This window comes from Microcebus murinus, chromosome 3 (genome assembly GCF_040939455.1).
Source record: "Microcebus murinus isolate Inina chromosome 3, M.murinus_Inina_mat1.0, whole genome shotgun sequence".
NCBI classification, from domain to species: domain Eukaryota; kingdom Metazoa; phylum Chordata; class Mammalia; order Primates; family Cheirogaleidae; genus Microcebus; species Microcebus murinus.
This window is the reverse complement of record NC_134106.1, coordinates 94523331-94538634: the sequence shown is the minus strand read 5'-3', so window position 1 is coordinate 94538634 and position 15304 is coordinate 94523331. Positions and strand designations below refer to the sequence as shown.

Genomic DNA, 15304 nt, shown 5'->3' with positions numbered 1-15304 from the left:
AACAGCAGACTTCTCATCTGAAACCTTACAAGCTAGGAGGGATTGGGTGCCTATCCCTAACCTTCTAAAACAGAACAATGCCTAACCTAGAATTCTTTATCTGGCAAAATTAAGTTTCATTTATGAAGGAGAAATAAAGTCCTTCTCAGACAAGCAATCACTGAAGGAATATCCAAAGTCCAGACCAGACCTACAGGAAGTGCTCAGACCACATTTCTAACCGAACAGGGCAATAGATACTCCGCAAAGTAAAATCTTCAAAGAATTAAAGTTTAGATTCTGATTTACATGATGGCACAAGGAGTAAGACAAAGCAACAAGTCTTCACTCAACAATATGAATGGTAATCTTCCTCCAATTTCAATCCTTTCAATAAATGTAAATGATTTAAACTGTCCTCTGAAGAGGCATAGTGGCAGAGTGGATAAAACTTGATGACTGGCAGAGTGGATAAAACTTCACAAGTCTAGCATCTGCTGTCTACAAGAAACACATCTAACTCACAAAGATGCCTTCCGGCTGAAGATCAAAGGATGGAAAGCTATCATCCAGTCAAATGGAAGTCAAAAGAAAGCTGGGATAGCTATATTATTTGTAGATAACATAAGCTTTAAAATAACAAAAGTAAAAAAGGATAAAGAAGGTCATTTTATAATGGTGAAAGGGAAGATTCAACAAGAAGATTTAACAATTTTGAATATCTATGCACCCAATGCAGGAGCACCCAATTACATAAAACAAACCTTGTCTAATCTAAACACCATGTTACACAACACTGCCATAGTAGCAGGGGACTTCAACACTCCATTGAATGATCTGGATAGATCCTCCAAACAGAAAATAAGCAAAGAAATAATGGACCTGAACAGAGCCCTTGATCAAAAAGGTCTGACAGATCGCTATAGAACATTCCACCCAAATAAAGTTGAATTTACATACTTCTCAGCAGCCCATGAATCCTTCTCCAAAATTGATCACATCCTAGTCCACAAATCAGATCTGAAAAAAATCAATAAAATAGAAATTATAACTTGTATCTTCTGTTACCATAATGGCATAAAATTACAGTTCAATTCCAACAGATATACACAATGCCTCACAAAATCATGGAAACTAAACAATCTATTATTGAAAAATTTGGGGATCAAGGAAGAAATTCAGAGGGAAATCAGGAATTTCTTTGAACAAAATGATAATGGTGATACTTGTTACAAAAACCTGTGGGATACAGCAAAAGCTTACCTGAGAGGAAAACTAATAGCAATTAATGCTCACATACAAAATACACAAAGCTTATATAATGACAACCTAATGAATAAGCTCAAGGAACTGGAAAAAGAAGAGCAAACAGCTTCCAATCCTAGTAGAAGAAAAGAAATAACCAAGATCAAAGCAGAACTGAATGAAATGGAGAACAAGAGAACTATACTAAAGATCAACAAAACCAGAAGCTGGTATTTTGAAAAGATAAACAAAATTGATAGCCCTCTTTCTAGATTGACAAGGACTCAAAGGAAAAAGACTCTAATAAACTCAATAAGAAATGAAAAAGTGTCACAACAGACACCACAGAAATACAAAACATTATATTTGATTATTATAAAAATCTATATGCCCAAAAACTATAGAACGAAGATGAAATGGACAAATACCTGGATACATACAACCTCCCTAAGTTCACCCAGGAGGTAACAGATCTCCTGAATAGACCAATCTCCTGAATAGACCAAGCTCAGAAATTGAAGCAGTAAAGTCCCAAACCTGATGGCTACACTTCAGAGTTCTACCAAACATACAAAGATGAACTCATACCTATACTATAGAAACTATTCAACACCATTGAAATAGATGGTATCCTGCCTAACTCATTCTACAAAGCCATATCACCTTGATACCAAAGCCAGGAAAGGACGTAAAAAAAAAGAAAATTACAGACCAATATCCCTCATGAATACAGATGCAAAAATCCTAAATAAAATTCTAGCAAATAGAATTCAGCAGCACATCAAAAAAATAATTCACCATGACCAGGCGGGCTTTATTCCAGGGATGCAAAGCTTGTTCAACATACGCAAGTCTATAAATGCAATTCACTTCATAAATAAAATCTAGAACAAAGACCATATGATTCTGGCAATAGATGCAGAAAAAGCATTTGATAAAGTCCAACATACCTTTATGATAAAAACTTTTAACAAAATAGGCATAGACAGTTCATACCTTAAACGTATCAAATCCATTTATGGCAAACCACTGCCAATATCATCCTAAATGGGGAAAAATTAAAATCATTCCCTCTTTGATCCAGAACTAGACAAGGATGCCCACTGTCTCCTCTTCTATTCAACATAGTACTCAAAGTCCTAGCTATAGCAATCAGACAAGAGAGGGGTATTAAGGGCATCCAAGTGGGGGCAGATGAGATCAAACTCTTGCTCTTCGCTGATGATATGTAATTATACCTAGAAAACCCCATGGATTCATCCAAGAGACTCCTAGATTTAATAAAAAAATTTGGTAAAGTTTCAGGTTATCAGATCAATATACACAAATCAGAAGCATTCATATATGCCAAGAACCATCAAGCAGAAACTCAAATGAAAAACACAATACCCTTTACTATAGCCCCAAGGAAAATTAGATATCTAGGAATATACTTAACAAAAGATACGAAAGATTTATACAAGGAGAACATGAAACACTAAAAAAAGAAACTGCAGATGATTTGAACAGATGGAAAAATCTACCTTGTTCATGGATTAGTAGAAACATTATCACTAAAATGTCAATATTACCTAAAGTTATCTACAGAATTAATGGAATTCCCATCAAAATATCACCAGAATTCTTTACAGATCTAGAAAAAGTAATTCTTCACGTTGTATGAAACCAGAAGAAACCTCATATAACCAAAGCAATCTTAAGTAAGAAGAACAAACTGAGAAGCATCAGTCTTCCTGACTTCAAGCTTTACTATAAAGCAATAATAGTTAAATCATCCTGGTACTGGCACAAGAACAGAAGCATGGATATCTGGAATAGATCTGAGATACCAGAGATGAAACCATCAGTATATGGCAACCTAATATTTGATAAAGCAGACAAAAATATACAATGGGGAAAATAATCCCTCTTCAATAAACAGTGCTGGGAAAACTGGTTAGCTACATGCAGAAGATTGAAACAGGATCCCTACCTCTCACCTCTCACCTCTCACAAAAATTCACTCAAGATGGATAACAGACTTAAACCTAAGGCATGAAACCTAAGAATCCTAGAAGAAGATGTTGGGAAAACCCTATTAGACTTTGGTCTAGGCAAAGAATTTTTGAGGAAGACCCCCAAGGCAATCACTGCTGCATCAAAAATAAACAAATGGGATCTGATCAAATTAAAAAGTTTCTGCACAGCTAAGGAAACCATCATTAGAGCAAATAGACAACCCACAGAGTGGGAGAAAATATTTGCTCTCTACACTTCTATAAAGGTCTAATAACAAGAATCTATCTAGAACTTAAAAGAATTAACAACAAAAAAATCAAACAATCCCATCAAGAAATGGGCAACAGAAATGAAGAGAAACTTCTCCAAAGAAGACAGAATAACGGCCTGCAAACATATAAAAAAATGCTCAACATCTCTAATCATCAGAGAAATGCGAATCAAAACCACAATGAGATACCATCTAACACCAGTGAGAATGGCTTGTATCAAGAAATCCCAAAACAACAAATGCTGGGGAGGATGTGGAGAGACAGGAACACTCCTACACTGCTGGTGGGACTGCAAATTAGTGCAACCTCTGTGGAAAAGAATTTGGAGATACCTCAAACAGCTAGATATAGAAATACCGTTCGACCCAGCAATAGCATTGTTGGGCATCTACCCAAAAGAGTATTAGACATTCTACTATAAAGACATCTGCACCCAAATGTTTATGGCAGCATAATTCACTATTGCAAGATCATGGAAACAACCCAAGCTTCCGTCAATTCAGGAGTGGATAATTAAAATTTGATATATGCTCACAATGGAATACTACTCAATTCTAAGAAATGACAGTGAGCTAGCACTGTTTATGCTATCCTGGATTAAGCTTAAGCCTGTTATCCAAAGTGAGGTGACATAAGATTAAGAAAATGGGCTCCACATCAACTTGCCATCAAGTTGGTACTGACTGATTAAAACTATGGTGCTCAAATGGTGATAGTGCTCACCGGGGTTTTGGGGAGGGCGAGATACACATCTTAGAGTTGTAGCGAGCATGGTGGGGGGGAGGGAATACCTCTAACCTTTCATAGGGAAAGGCAAAGATACACAGTATAACCCAAAGGTCAAAAAAAGAAGAAAAAAAAAAGCTTTTATTGGGTGGTAGGCAGATGGGAGGGGGGAGGAGGGGAAGAATTTATACTTACAAAATAGGTGCAATGCACACCACCTAGGGGTAGGACACGCTCGATGTTTTGGTAAGGTGGGGGTGCAGGGGGAGGAATGGCAGGGGCAATATATGTAACCCTAACAATATTTGTACCCCCATAATATGATAAAATAAAAGAGAGAAAAAAAAAAGAAATGTTAAGCCATCTTAAGAGACAAATGAACATTTTCCTGGAAGATTCATACCGTAAGATCACCTCCTGTCAGAGACACCTTCAGACACCTACAGTCTGAGAAAGATGCTTGGGATCTGTGAGCCCAACATTGTGTTTTCATAGCCATCAGCTCACTTTACAAGAAATGTACAAGCAAGGTCTATCTGTAAGTTCCCACCATAGGGCAAATGTAACTGTCTCATAGGAGGTATATTAGAGGGAAATGTATTTCTTATTAAAACTTTAGGAATAATCTAGTAACAGATCAATAATAATACAGGCTCTTTTTTGTAATTATTTCAAAAATGTTTGGGGTTGTTTTATAGGCATACCCAAAGTGTTTTTGCTTTGTTTAGTTTTCCTCCAGTGGCTACTTTGGCAAAGTCAAGGAGTAAAATAAAATGACTATTGTCAAAAAGTTTACAGTTTAGTTCATTTTCAATTCAATTTAACATATAATTGTTTAGCACCACCAGGTCTTCTGCTAGGCAATAAGGAAAGCCAGATGAATAAAGCACAAATCCTCCTTCAAGGAGCTTAAAATCTTACAAATATATGAGCAAATAACTATTATACTCTAAGACAAATGTTGTGCAAGAATTAGAAACAAATGTTATGAAAAGAGAAAGGAAGCCACAACTAATTCTATTAAGAATGGGAGGAATGTACATTCATTTGCTTATTAATAATTTTAAAGGATGATTTAGAAAGACATTCAGCTAACTACAATAAAAGAATGAAATAAATAAATATATAAGTCCAACAGTGAAAATTCCAAGGAAGGAATGATTAATGCATTCCTTCCAGAAACTTTTGTTCTCTTTCTTTTGATTCTAACAAGCAGAACATAAAAAACAAACCCATTTAGAAGTTTAGACAGGAGATAGGAGAAATTTCAAAAAAGAACATTAAAGGTTAACATTCAATATTTCATCAATGCCTTGTTGACTGGAAGGGGCATTTTTGAGGCAAGAAGGCAGCTGACATTAATGGGAAGATGATGATGGAGATGGATGATACTGGAGAGGATGGAGTGGGAGCTGGAGGATCAGGATTTGATTCTGTCGCTGGAGGAGGGGAGCTGACTCCTGAAATCGGTTTATTGAAAAGGGTATCTGGGTGGTTTGCACAGCCTTTTTGGTTTCTTTTCACCCTAAATGGACTTGTAGCAGCTGATGTCCTCACTAATTGCACAGTAAACCTTAGCAAACCTCTCAATGTTAGGATCTTGCTCCTCAAGCTTAGCAAATCCTGCTTCGATGAGACAAAAGCCTTCAGTTAATTACTTTCTCCTAACTTTCTTGCCTCTGGATCTCCTGATTCTTCATGCCCTTGTGTTTCCATCATCCACTTCTCTATCTATGAGAATAGCCACTAGCATAAAGATGCCGCACCAATGACCTGCTTACACCATGCCGGCTAGTTTACATGCATGGAAGAGATTAGTTCCCAAATCATTAATTTAATTATTTAATTATAAATTATACTTTTAGAGAGCCTTGAGAGCCTGTTCATAAGTACAGAACACCATTAAGTCAGGTCATCCATAACCCAGGTACTGCCTATAATTCTAAAACATTTTCTGAGAATTTATTATGCACCACCACCTTGCAAAGTGATAGGGATATAATGATATATGAGACATAAGATACTATTCCTCTTCCTAAAGAATTCAAAGGCAGTAACAGAACAACCATATGAATAAATAAATGTCATTCAGTGGTACATTTGCTATCATAAAGGTAGAGTATAAGATAAATGATATTATTCAATTCAATCTAGGGATAAAGGAAGACTGGTCTACAGGCATGATATTTAAACTGAGTCTTGAAGGATGAACAAGAATTTTCCTGGGGCCAAAAATGATTCTTTCGGATAAAGGGAACATGTGCAAAGATATAACGATACAAAATAGTACAGCATATTTTTGGAAATGCAAGAGTTTGGCATTGTTTCCAAGAACTGAGTGGCTAGACAGAAGCCTGCACAGGTACAGAGAGTGTGTACAATAGAGAGCTTTATAAGAAATGCAGAAATGTTAGGACTTCATTCTTTTGGCAGCATAGTCACTAAGGCTTTTAAGCAGGGAAATAACATGATCAATTTGCCCTCCAATCAAGACTGGAATGGAGAACGGATTTTGGAAGGTCAGACTAGAGGGCCTTTTAGGAGGTGACGGCAATGATCACTGGAGAAAAGATGGTGGCCTGAAATACAATTAAGTGGAAAAGGAGGTGGTATAAGGGATGGAAGGGAGAATATTTCAGGAGTAAAAACTCATTTAGATTAAGTGAGGCGGTTGATAACAAGATGGTTTATAAAAGAAGCTTGATAAGGATGACAATTAGTTCCTGGATTGAGCCATTAGATATTAATAAATAATAAAGACAGCAGTAACCGAGATAAAGTAGATGCTGTCTTACAGAGAAAGATGATGCCACGGAGAAGTGGAGGTTGATGCTATAAAGTAGAAATACTAGAAGGAGGAAGCAATGCATTTAGGCTTTGGATGACACCAATCTATCAGACAAATCTCCCATCTGCCCACATCTACTATTTACTTTGTGTTTCTTCTGAAAGAAAAGAGCAATCAGTGTGGACATTCACTCCAGTCTCTGGGCTTGGCCACCCCTCCTACCTGGGATGCTCATCGAAAAAATTGGTCAGAGTGAAACAAATCAATCAATTTGTGTCTGCCAAGTTAACATCTCTGCAGGAAATTAATTGACCCTGCTTTTGACACAAGCCTGAATGACAGATGGGAAGTGGGGGAGGAAGACCAGACATGACTGGCAGTTCATGACACAAACAACGCAGGGTTCCCCTCCTTCTATCAACGGGTTGTCTGGACAGTGGGTGATCCATGGAGCAAATCTTCAGGGGCAGTCAGAGAGTTAGCAGGTCTCCAAGGGTGAAGAGAGCGAGCATGCAGCCGCACCATCATGGCAACTGTGGGGAGGCAACCAGACTCAAACACTGAAAGGCACAAACTGGAGGGGCGCCCTCTCTGGGCCGTAGGGAAAAGAGGGGCACAGAGTAAATCGGATGGAGCACTGACGACTTCAACACGTAGCCACAGGCTAATCAAAGAAGCCTCCAGCATTTATCCCCCTACATTATGGCAAAAGCACTGGACTGGCAATTGTAAGGGCTGGCTTCATGCACACATTGCTTTAGTTTCCTAAAATCAATGAACTCATCATTAAAAGGAGGCACGTAATACCTAACTCACCTCTTAACCACCTAAACAACTTAAAAGAAGTTATCTAATCTTTCAAAGCCTCCATTTTCTCATCAATACAATGGACTGACACCTGCCTTGCTTTGCAGCTATTCTGATGAAAAAAAAAAAAGAAATTGATTTAAAAGAAAGTGCCTGCTAGAATGAAGCTTGTTAAATGTATTTTGGTTTCAAGGGAATCTTGGACCATTACTGGAAAGACAAAAGGACTCACCCCCAGCTCTACTATGTCCTAGATTTGGGATCTATCAAGCCACTTTTCAGCAAATGTCCTTTGTTCATAATTGAAACCATCCTTACCAATATGTGCAGAGGAATCAAAATTCCCTTGGCCTCTGCACAGTACATTGACTTTGGTTCTTTCCTTGGCGTGTGGATCATACATAGCACACCTGCCCTTTGACCTTTGATCAAAGAAAGAGATGAGTGGCCTTGCCTAGTTAGTATCCGATTCTGGGAAACTGTCCATGGCCTCCTGGCTATACTCCCCAGTGACATCAGAAAAAGGGATGGAAAGCTCACGATAAACATGTTTTCCCTTTTGTCCACGTCTGTCTATGATGAAGAAGACAGCAGTGATGGCTACAGACATCTTTCATCCAATTCATTACTCTAGGGCTTAATAAATTCTAGTCCTGACCAGGATGATGCTGGGAAAATTAAGCTCCTCTGTTCCTCAGTTTTCCCCATCTATAAAATGGGTATGGTATAAAGGTGTAAATAAATGGACAGAAGATCAGCCTCCTATAGCGAACCTACCCTTAGCAGTACCAGGCTACTGCCTAAGGCTGCAGGCTTCACTAGGCTCAGCTTTGCTTATGTCGAGCCTACAGGTACTGAGGGCAGGCTGGTGGGACTAACGTGTGCCCCTCACTTCTAGAGGATAAAGGGAACTGATATTTACTGAATACCTAAAATGGCTTCGGACACCAGGCTAGGTATTTAACAGGTCATGTCTCATTTGATATGAATACAGATGAAATCCTCTGGTAGAGAATCAGAGAAGTTACATGAGCCAAAGTCAAATAGCTAGTAAATTGTAGTGCTGAGTTCTGTTGATTTGCTGTTTGTGTTGTCCCTTTTGATTCTGAGTTTAAAGTCTTTGCTGAAGGCCAGACTGATCTGACACTAAGTAGAAGGAATATTTAGTTTTATACAGACTATTCTTTCAGGAGAATTCTTAATGTTCTCACTTATCCTGATAGCAAACCTATCGCAGACGTAAAGCATGAAGGAAGTAGCTCAAACGTTGGGAGAACAGGGCTCAATATGAACTATGCATCTTTCTCAGGAAGGTCTGAAGAGAAACACAAAGTGCCATGCCACAATTTCCTATATTCCCAGAATTATGGTGATAGCCCATCAGCACACTTTAATGAATATATTGTATTCTTGTCAAACTAAACTTCCAGCATGGTAAAAACCTTCCTCACCAACACCACCATTCTGTATCCCTGGAAGACAAAGCTGGGGCTGAAAGTCTGGGTCTTTCATTGCCAGGAGACAATAAAGCTGAGGGAATGAGAACAATAAGCATGTTGGAGTCACAGAGACTTAACCACTTCGATAGAGCATTGACTATAGTCAACAGCCACAGATGAACATGCACAGTGACTTTAGCTGACAGTCGTGTTATTATGACTTTTCTAATTTTTCATTTATCAAAATAAAATTGTGAACATTTAAAAATAACGTAATGAAAACATATATGTATATGTTACCTATTCTGATTTACATTACAAGTAAAGCTGCCTGTAAAGTAAAACAAGCTTTCAGTGCTTTAAAGCTTTCCTCATCACACAAGAGCAAAACTGATTCATCGTCAATGCACAGCACAAACTATCCTGCGGACTATGAGTGCAGGCTGTGGGCAAGGTTTCGCAGCCGGTGAGCGCCGTACCGAAGTGGTTAATCATGGTGGAAGCTTAGGCTAGTTTTACCACCAGAATATTTGCCCTGGGCCTGAAGAAACTATGTCTGCCTTGCTCCCTGCTCTATCCCAGCACCTGGAAGGGTGCCTGGCACAAGAGAGGGGGCAATTAGTGTTTGTTAAATGAATAGATTGAAATCATTTAACCATATCATAAGCACTTGATAAACAGGATTTAGAAGTTAATGTAGAATTCTGAGTTTAGAATTTGTGTAGAGTTGACATGCAACATTTGAGGTGGAGAGATTTTGGTTTCTCCTTGTAGCTGAAGAAACTGTAGCCCAGTGAATGACTCGCCCCCAGTCATCTAGACTTCAACCTGGAATGCCTAACATGTGTTTGGCTACCGTTAGTTTGTATGTAAGCCCACAGAATTTTAGACATAGATATTTTAATAATAAAACAAACACTAGTGCAAAGTCTTTCATTTGACATCAAGATAATCACTTGCTTGTTTGATAACAAGAGAGGAAACTAAAAACAAAGTTCTGAAGACCCCCACTAACACAGAAGTTCCCCAAGTTGTGAGCTTACTAAAATAGTGCTAGTGTTAGATCCACAAGCCAGAGGCAAAAGGTCACCACTCAGACCCTACTGGGTAATAATGAGCTGCAGACAGCCCCTTAGGTATTTCTTTATGGACTATGTAGGGGAAAATAAAGTTCCTGCACTCAGTGGCTGGCTGCTCCCTGTGCTATCCTCAGGGTCCATCCAACTCAAAAGAAGATAGAAACACTGGATCCCAGAGTACATGGGCATAGTGCCTGTGTTTGATGCAAACTGTAAAGAAAAAAAATATATCATGGAAGAAATCAAAGTATCTTTTGAACAAAGAAGTGGAGGAAGGAAGAAAAACATTGATAGCTGCAAACCTCGGCCAATCGTTCATATTCAGTTTCATTAATATTTCCTTGGTTGTTGTGTGCTCAGAAAGGTATAAGATGTGGTCATGGCGATGCAAATCGTGGCCTTTTCAAACTTTTTCAGTGCTCATGAGGGCTCATTGGCAGTACCTCTCCAAAACAAAAGTCCCAACCTAGGGACAGACATTGTTATGCTCATCACACCTAGCAGATTTTCCAGCCTAAATGTATCAATATACCTTATACCTATTTTTCCTTTTCATAATACTGTTGCATGCTACATAATGATGTTTTGGTCACCCACAGGCCCCATATACAACGGTGATCCCATTAGACTATAATGGAGCTGAAAAATTCCTATCACCTGTTGACATCATGGCCATCCTAACATTGTAGGCAATGCCTTACTCACGTGCTTGTGGTGATGCTAGCGTTAACAATCCCACTGTGCTGCCAGCTGTATAAAAGTATAGCACTTACAATTATCTACAGTATGGAATACTTCATAAAGATTAAAAACAACTATGTTACTGGTTTATATATTTAGTATACAATACCTCTTATTTTATTTTATTTTATTTATTTATTTATTTTTTTGAGACAGAGTCTCCCTCTGTTGCCTGGGCTAGAGTGCAGTGGAGTCAGCCTCACTCACAGCAACCTCAAACTCCTGGGCTCAAGCACTCCTCCTGCCTCAGCCTCCCAAGTAGCTAGGTCTACAGGCACGCACCACCATGCCCTGCTAATTTTTTCTATTTTTAGTTGTTTGGCTAATTTCTTTCCGTTTTTATAGTAGAGATGGGATCCCATTCTTGCTCAGGCTGGTCTCGAACTTCTGAGCTCAAGCAATCCTCCTGCCTCAGCCTCCCAAAGTGCTAGGATTACAGGCATAAGCCACTGCACCCGGCCCATACCTCTTATTTTAGAGTATACTTCTTCTGCTTATAAAAAAAAATAAAATGTAACTGTAAAACAGCCTCAGGCAGGTCTTCAGGAGATATTTCAGAATAAAGTATTATTACCAAAGGGGATGACAGCTCCATACATCTTATTACTCCTGAAGACCTTCTGGCGGGATAGATGTGGAGGTGGAAGCAGTGATATTGATCATCCTGACCCTGTGTACGCCTAGGCTAATGTGTGTCGTTGTGTCTTAATTTTTAACAAAAACTTTAAAAAATTTAAAAGTTTAAAAGGTGAAAAAGTTATAGTAACCTAAGTTTAAGTTATTATTGAAGAAATAAAATTTTTAATAGAGTTAGGGTAGCTGAAGTATACAGAGTTTATGGAGTTTATAAAGTCTACAGTAGCATGCAGTAATGTCCTAGGGCTTCACATTCACTCAGCACCATCAATCTAAATAACAGAGAGAGAGTTTCTAAAAGAAAATATATTTATGTGGGAATAGAGCATCATCGCAATGGGAATACACATGCCAGAGTAAACTATGTGCATATTCAGGGAGGTAAAGGAAAACAAAAGTTTTCTAAGGGAAAAAAATGAAGAGGATCACATAATTGTTTAGAAATAATTATCCTTGGCTACAAAGATCAATAATAAGAGTGACACCAGTCTGAGGTTGGACAGGCAGTTGCTGAGCAAATGTCCTTATAGACATATTTTTTGTGCAAGGTTGTGGCTTTTGTAGTATTTTGTGATAGTGTTGGTTATCAGGCTTACAAGCACGAAAGCCCTCTCTTCAGGGCCTTCCCTGGCTCCATCTGTCAGGGTTTTCTTACCATTATTGACTCCATTTGAATTCCGATCGCTTCCATACCACGCACTCTCTGACTCACCCAGAGCAACTCCCAGGCCTGAAAGCTCAATTTGTGGTCAGTGCCCTTTACAGGTGTACCATGTTTTATCTTTTATGCTATATTTTTACTGTACCTTTCCTATATTTAGATATGTTTGGATATACAAATACAGGCCATCGTGCTATAATTCTCTGCAGTATTCTGTACAATAATTTGCTGTACAGGTTTGTAGCTAGGAGCAAGAAGCCATACCATATGGCCTAGGTGTGTAGTAGGCTATGCCATCTAGGTTTGTATAAGCACTGTCTATGATGTGTGCACAATGATGAAATTGCCTAAATTTCTCAAAATGTATCCCCAGTGTTAAGTGGTACATGACTACTTGCTAAACATTAATAAGCACACAAAATCTTCATTCACAGCTCTGGAAAACACACCACTATTGCTTATTTAAGCCACGTTTAAAAATTCCCCAGGAAATACAATAGCTTTGCTCATGCTCCCTTCTGATAGTCTTCTACCCTCAAAAGATCCGCAAGTGATAGAAGCTGATTGGTTTAGAGCTTCGCTAGTAGCTCCTATAAGCAGCATTTTGGCCTAATCTCCTGTAATGAGTCTGCCTCCTCTACTCAACATCCTGTATTCACCAAAGAGCAACCCACATGAGCACTATCCCCAGCCAGCTTGTTTGTTAACTGGAAAGTAAAATCCTTTGCGTCTACCCCATCACCCAATTTACCTCCAAATCACTTTCTAAGTTTCTCTGTTTCCATATTTTGGCTTCTTTTTTTTTTTTTTTTTTTTTTTTTCCAGGCAACTCTGTTGCAAACTATACTCCATTTCAAAAGAACACCTATGCTCTGTTCCATGTAGTCTTTTGAACTCTACCAAGCCCTTGAACTCCCAGGATGCTGGACCAGGCTTGTTCTCCTGGCAATAACGTAAAAGCAAGAGAGAAGAGCAGAATCTCTAATTTTCAAAGTCCTCTTGAGATACAGACATAGAACAGGCACATTGTTATTAGCATAGTCTTGTGAAAATAAATGAATACCGGAAGACAATTAAATCAGAACAAGCAAAGTCTATTTGTTCAGAACTTGATGTAGCGAGAAAGTCAGCCATTGCCACTTGCATATGGCAGAAATTCAAAAGCAGGCAAAGGAGTGGGAAGCTTTATAGCAGGAAAAAAAAGAAAGGCTTTATGTGTGTCCTGATTGGAGGCTATTGCATGGGGAAGCTATAGTTGAGCTAACTAGGAACAGGGCATCCTGTGTGATTGGTTGGGGGTGCATATTTATCTTTCTCTGGTTTGTCTTAATTTGGAAGTAGGGACAAATATTAAGAAAGCTGTCAGTTATTAATCAAGTCCTGACCATTTGGGGCCAATTGCTACAGAAGATATTATTTGGCCTCTTGGGCTGATTGCTGTAGACCATGGGTTATAGTTCTATTTCTGGATATTTTTCATTTATATAGTGAAACTTTCATTCTGTTGGCAAAGCTAGTCACAAAATTAGTGCCTATTCAAGAATGGGGAAATAGACTCCACATTTTGGTGGGCAGGACTGCAAAGCCAAGTTGCAAAGGATGTAGATAGAGGGACACCGTTACCCTGGTCATAAAGGCAATCAACCTACAACAAGCTTCCAGGATGTGCTGAGGGATTGGATGTCAATTATGAAAAAAGAGAGGGGTCAAGGGTGGCTTCAAGTGCGTTTGTCCTATGTAACTGAAAGCATGGAGTTGTAAGACATCGAAGACAAAGAGTAGAATGTACAGTTCCATTTTGGATTTGATATCTTGCAAGGCAATTAGATACCCAAGTGGAGTTATCAACTGGATTTATATAAGTCAGGAGGAAGTTATAATGGAAATAATAATTTGGTAGGGAATGACTCAAAGAATAGAAAATAATTTATAAGTCTTGACAATGAGAGAGACGTAGCAAAGTAGACTAAGAAGTGGCAGTGCATTGGGAGGCAGGGGGTTCCAGAAATAGTACCATCCCCCTAAAAAGGGAAGAAAATGATTCAAGAAGGGCATGATCCATGTGATCAGTTTGTGTCAAATGTAGGGAAATATGAGGACAAAATTTGGCCAGTAAGTTAGTCAACATGAATATTAGTAGAGGCCTTGACATTGGTTGGCCTCCTAAGGTTGTGTCTAGATTGTCTTTTCCTCCATCTTTACTGTTACCACCGAGGAGGCCCTATCACCTCCCTCCCGGAAGATCGCAGTAGACTTACGACCAGCCACCCCGCAGCTACCTTTGCCTTCTTCCCAACCACTGCCCATGCTGCAGCCTATGAAATCCTAGCCTTCCCATCCCATTTAAATCCCTATAATAGCTTCACAGTGGTATTAGAACAAAACCCAAACCTTTAATATGATTTGGACACTCATAGCCCATCTCTATCTCTTCAGCCCTCCCCACTCCTGCCATGCTCCCTTCTCTCACTTCCTGGGGTGCAACCCTCCCTCCCACCAAAAAGTCTTGGCTTATGTTATTCCTTCTCCCTAAAACGTTCGCTTCTTCCGCCCCGACACCTGAGCTGTGTGCACATGTAAAGTCAGGAGCATCCTCCCTACTTCTACTTAAAAGGGAACCAGTCTGTGACTGTTCATCTTAGGTTAAGTCCTTTAAACAGCATGTGCCCTGTCACCTTCCTTCTTCTCTTACCCCTTATCCCACATATCTTGATTATGGTCTTGGAAGAACTTTTCAAAATTATGCATCATTGGTTTGTGCTTGCTTGTCTAATATCTACCTCTCATGTCAGTCTGTGGGCTCCTTGAAGGTTGTCACATCCCCTGACTCAAAACAGGGGCTTAATTAATATTTTTTAAATGAATGAATGACTATCAGATAAACTCTGTGAGATGCACAATATTGTCTCCTTTTTACACATAAGAAAACTGAG

At 39.0% G+C, this 15304-nt stretch overlaps 1 long non-coding RNA gene across 1 annotated transcript in view; it reads right to left on the bottom strand.

Annotated features, from left to right (window-relative positions):
* LOC142869988 (uncharacterized) overlaps positions 1-15304 on the bottom strand; it is a 228720-nt gene that overhangs the window by 204479 nt on the left and 8937 nt on the right. Inside the window, exon 2 of the long non-coding RNA XR_012918513.1 lies at positions 940-999. This is a non-coding gene — a long non-coding RNA (uncharacterized LOC142869988). The remainder of the gene's footprint in view (positions 1-939; positions 1000-15304) is intronic.